The following is a 5,374-nucleotide window of genomic DNA, read 5'->3' as shown; positions in this document are numbered from 1 at the left end:
CACGAGCGTTCGAGTGTGCGGTCCAGACTGGACGGTCCCTAATTGTTTCTCTTGAACGGCTTCTTCCGCTGACCGGATTTGGATCCGCTGAATCCGGCGTGGACTGCCGTGTCTTCGGTGTTGTCACCGTTGTTCCGTCGCTTATGTCTGTTGCGCCGTGGCTTGCCGTTATTGTCACGGACGTCCAAAGTGCCAGAATGTGGCGTGGTGCTGCTGAGAGCCAACCAGCTGTCCTCGCCCACGCAAAAGCAGGTCATTAGTGTCGTGAGAGCTGCCATGGACTTGGGTTTTTCCTGGCCGAGGTGTCGGGCGAGCCACTCGTCATGGATATTATGCTTAAAAGCCGCCAGGGGTTCGGCGTCCGGACAGTCGACTATTTGGTTCTTTTTAGTTAGGAACCGAGTCCAGAATTTCCTGGCTGACTCTCCGGGCTGTTGAGTAATGTGGCTCAAATCATCGGCGTCCGGTGGTCGCACGTATGTGCCCTGGAAGTTGTCGAGGAACGCGTCTTCCAGGTTTTTCCAACTGCCAATGGAATTTGCGCACAGGCTCTTTAGCTAGTGCCGAGCGGGTCCTTTGATCTTAAGGGGAGGATACTTGATGGCGTGTAGGTCGTCTCCATGGGTCATGTGAATATGGAGAAGGAAATCTTCGATCCATACTGTGGGGTCTATTGTGCCATCGTATGATTCGATGTTTACGGGTTTGAACCCTTCTGGGAATTAATGATCCATCACTTCGTCAGTGAAGCAGAGGGGGTGCACGGCGCCTCTGTGCCGGGCTATATGGCTACGCAGTTCGAATTGGTCTGGGTGGCTGTGTTCGGCCCGGACGGACTTGTTGATGGTGTATCCGGCGCGACGGTCATCGTCGCATGCTGGGGCGCGCCCCTGCGATCCGTAGATCGATCTTGGCTATGCAACTTTGTTTTCTAGTATATCTTGCAGGTCTTGCCTATTGCCCCGGGCCGTAGTGTATTGGCGTGGGGGTGCGGGCTGGTATTCGTGCTGATATGCCGTTTTATCCCGGCCACGAGGTGGCCGGTCAGCCATGTGGCGCTCGAGTCCATATTCCTCGGCTGCCAGGACTTCAGTCCATCTATCTGTGAGCAGATCTTGATCAGCTGGGAGTTGTTGCTGCTTCTTTTTCAGGCTCCTCGCAGTGGCCATAAGCCGACGCTTGAAGCGCTCCTACTCCACGGGATCCTCAGGCACGCTGAACTCGTCATCGCCGAGGCTAATCTCGTCTTCGGAGGGGGCATGTAGTTGTCCTCCTCCGGATATCCGTCCGTCGCCTGTTTGTCTGGGTGACCTGCCCGTCTTCCTGTTCGGCCTGCTCAAAAGCAGGCTGATCAGGGTTGTATTCCTCTTCGGCACCATCCGGATTGTTTTCGTCTCCTGGGCGGGTATTGCTGTGGCGGGGCTTGGAGCGGCACCGACGACGCCCATGCTTTGCTTTTCTCCCTGAGGGGTTATCCTTCGTTGCCTCATCACCATTGGTTTCTTTCGGAGTGTCCACCATATATATGTCGTATGAGGAGGTGGCTGTCCACCGCCCCGTGAGCGGTGGTTCCTGTTCTTCTCCTGCATCGTCGTCCATACCGTCGATGTCATCAGAGTCGAAGTCAAGCACGTCGGTTAGATCATCGATCGTGGCAATGAAGTGGGTGGTGGGTGGGCAACGAATTACTTCATCGCCTGCTTCCCACTCGAGCCGGACATGGTTCGGCCATGAGCCTCCTGACAAATAGAGAGACTTCAACGAGTTCAGCACGTCGCCAAAGGGCGAGTGTTGGAAGATATCCGCTGCGGTGAACTCCATTACAGGAGCCCAACTGGGTTCGGCAGGCTCAGGAGAGCGTGGACTGGAACCAACAACCGGATACGAGTCCGGGGGTCCGGAGCCACAGGCTTCCTTCGAGGTGAGGCCTGTGTTCGGCCCTACCACCGATGAGTGTGCGACCTGCGGGTCGGGGTCCATCCACCCGTCCTTGGGCCGTGCGGTCTGCTCCGGATTTAGGTCCGGGGCTACTGTAGGGGTGATATCCCGAGCACTGTCCGACAACAGGTCTAAGCCGTGCTCATCGTGACTGTCCGGCGCTCCTGACACAGGCCCGATTCCGTCGAAGATCAAGTCTCCACGGATATCGACTGTGTAGTTCAGGTTTCCGAACCTGACCTGGTGGCCAGGGGCGTAGCTGTCGATCTGCTCCAGTCGGCCAAGCGAATTGGCCCGCAGCGTGAAGCCGCCGAACACGAAAATCTGTCCGGGGAGAGAAATCTCACCCTGGACCGTGTTGTTGACGATTGAAGGCGCCATCAAGCCTTGCAGCGGCGACACAGAGGAAATCTCAATGAAAGCACCAATGTCGGTGTCAAAACCGGCGGATCTCGGGTAGGGGGTCCCGATTAGTGCGTCTTAGGCTGATGGTAACAGGAAGCAAGGGACACAATGTTAACCCAGGTTCGGGCCCTCTCGATGGAGGTAAAACCCTACTTCCTGCTTGATTAATATTGATGATATGAGTAGTACAAGAGTAGATCTACCACGAGATCGTAGAGGCTAAACCCTAGAAGCTAGCCTATGATGATTATGATTGTGATCGGCCTTCTAAGGACCAACCTCTCCGGTTTATATAGACACCGGAGAGGGCTAGGGTTTACATGGAGTCGGTTACAAGGAAGGAAATATAATATCCGGATCGCCAAGCTTGTCTTCCACGCAAAGGAGAGTCCCATCCGGACACGGGACGGAGTCTTGAGTCTTGTATCTTCACGCTCCAATAGTCCGGACGAAGTATATAGTTCGGCCGTCCGGATACCCCCTAATCCAGGACTCCCTCAGGGACCAATAAACCAGGACAGAGGTAGTAGTTATGGGATTACTAATGTAGAAGCCTAAAAGAACTGGCCCCTGGTACTCCTACTAGTAGTAGTACTCAAGTTGGAATTCCAATTGCACGGCACAACTTGTTAGGCAAAAAATTCGATATAGGGTGTAGGAAGTGGTTTGGGAATTTGCATGCCTTTCCAAGCAGTGAGATACTCTGTACAAAGTACGACAGAGAAATAACCACAGAGAAGGAAGCTAAAAGTAAACAATCAAACAAGCATTTTTGCATTTGTTTTGCATTGAATCGTTTCACAAGCTTGACTAGTGCTGTTTTTCTACTTTTACAAAAACCGCATCGTAATGTTAAAACATGCATTTGCACGTACATAAGTAATAGTAGTACTCCCTCCGTCTAGGTGTATAAGTCTTCCCTCCTTCTTGGTCATGGTGCACAACCAAAGATGACTTATTGACCTGGATGGATGGAGTAGCACAGTCTGCAAGCATATATCGAGAGAGACGTGTAGTGCGATAGTATATAGTAAAGTTTGTGCTATATGCACGTACTTGGAAAATGCGTACAAATACACAAGGTTTCCAAACTTTCCCTTTAACATACTTAATTAAGGATGCTAAAAATTCCTGAACGTTCGGGATTTATCATTTGCGTTCCAAAACTAATGAGCTCGCCTTAGGAAACAAAAATTATACTCCTCCTAAAAGCCATGGGGCTCGCAGGAGCGCTTGCGGCGCGCCATGAGTGCCCTGGTGCGCGGCCGTTTCCCAGCGCACCGACAAAACGCCTCTTCCTCAACCTCGCAACTCGCGAGGTGCTGATTGGCGGCTTGCTGGCGGGCGAGCGCAATCTCACCGGTGTGGTGATCCGGCGCCAACAGGTACTCCTCCTTGCTGGAAGCGTGCACCCGGTCCACGTACCACCAAGCGTAGATGAGGCACTTGGGCCCGACTGCACTCAGGGCTTTGGCACGGGCGTCATCCTCCATCCTCACGGCCCTTGAACGAGCCTTTTGCCAAAGAGCCAATTGCCTGACTCTCTCGGACGCGACATAGAGCTGCCAGGCAGCTTGCCCCGCGGCGCGCTTCTCTTCCTCGGCCTTCTTCTCCGCCTCTATTTTGGCATGCTCTGCCGGCGGCAAAGCCTCCCACATGGCGACATCCATTTCTTTCCAAAGCTCCTCAAGGCTGGGGAGCTCGGCGAGCGGCGCGGCATTCTCCTTGTAGTAGGGAGCCGACGCGCGTGCTGGCGAGATTGGGAGCGCCGACGCGTCCACCTTGACGCGTCACAGCGAGGAGTGAAACGCCGACGCGTCCTCCTCGACTAGTGGTGGCGAGGAACGGAACGGCGACGCGTGACCGTCTGGGCGGTACAGCGAGGGGCGCTTAGGGCTTGGGAGGGGCGATGCCATGGTGGTCGATGTGAGAGGGAGGGGGAGGAGATAGCGATGAACGTGAGCGTTGTTCTGAATGTCATGGGAGGCGCAGTATTTATAGCGAGCAATGGCACACCGACGTAAGATATGGACTGAGCTGCACTGACTTAACTGCAGGTCCAGTTGCGTCTCTGACATGTGGGCCAGACCCTTGTTGGGCCCATATGTCAGTGACCCAATGCACCCGCAATTAAGTAACTGAAGCAGCGTCCCGGAAGATATGTTGCGTGATTAACGTAACAACTACATGGGCATATTTGTTGGATTAAATTACGGGGGAGGGAAGGGGTGGAAATATTGCTGGTCACAACAGATTGGACGAGCATGGGAGGAGGAGAGTCATGCATGCTGATTTTTTCACACGAGGTGGAGTGGTGGGACCGCTAGAGGAAGAAGGAGAGTTTGGCAGGCATATTGTTTCCACATATGGAGAGGAAAAGATTTGGAGACAAATGGGATTCCTGCAGGTATGGGGAACGGTGCATAATAAGTCATCTTACATGCCGGGCTAGGTATAGTCTCAAGTCATTAAAAACATACACGCCCCACACATGTTCATATTTCAAGGTGCACTAAATTATTGCATGCGGTGATTAAGGCTGGCCATAATGGTGGTATCTTAGCTGGTATCATGCACACGGGAATAGCAAACATGCTGATGTGGCAAAGAATTAAAGAAGAGAGGGGGGGGGGGTTAGAGTAACTAGTGTTCATGCATGCATTGGTAAACACATTTTTTTGTGAAGAACGACATCATTAGTTGAGTACTTTTGCAAACTTCAAAAACTATTCCACCGCCTCTACTATCTTGCTAAGAGTAGGTGAAAATTTTGAATCGATCCCTTTAAACTAGAAGGGAGGTAGTACTAGTACTCTAATAGCTAACCTTGTTGTGATGACAAGATAAGACATGGCACACTGTGACGCCCGGATAATTAGGCTACAGTGAACCTCTGCTAATGATGCCACGTCACCTCGATTACTGTTGCTAATCTCGCGTTAGTTCGAAAACGGTTCGAATTCAAATTAAAAATTAAGAAAACAATAAAAGTTTTCAAATATGAAAACTAAAATGTTTGGAGTGAGCCACA

The sequence above is a fragment of the Triticum dicoccoides genome, chromosome 3B, assembly GCF_002162155.2.
Source record: "Triticum dicoccoides isolate Atlit2015 ecotype Zavitan chromosome 3B, WEW_v2.0, whole genome shotgun sequence".
In the NCBI taxonomy this organism is placed as follows: Eukaryota; Viridiplantae; Streptophyta; class Magnoliopsida; order Poales; family Poaceae; genus Triticum; species Triticum dicoccoides.
This window is presented reverse-complemented; position numbering follows the sequence as displayed.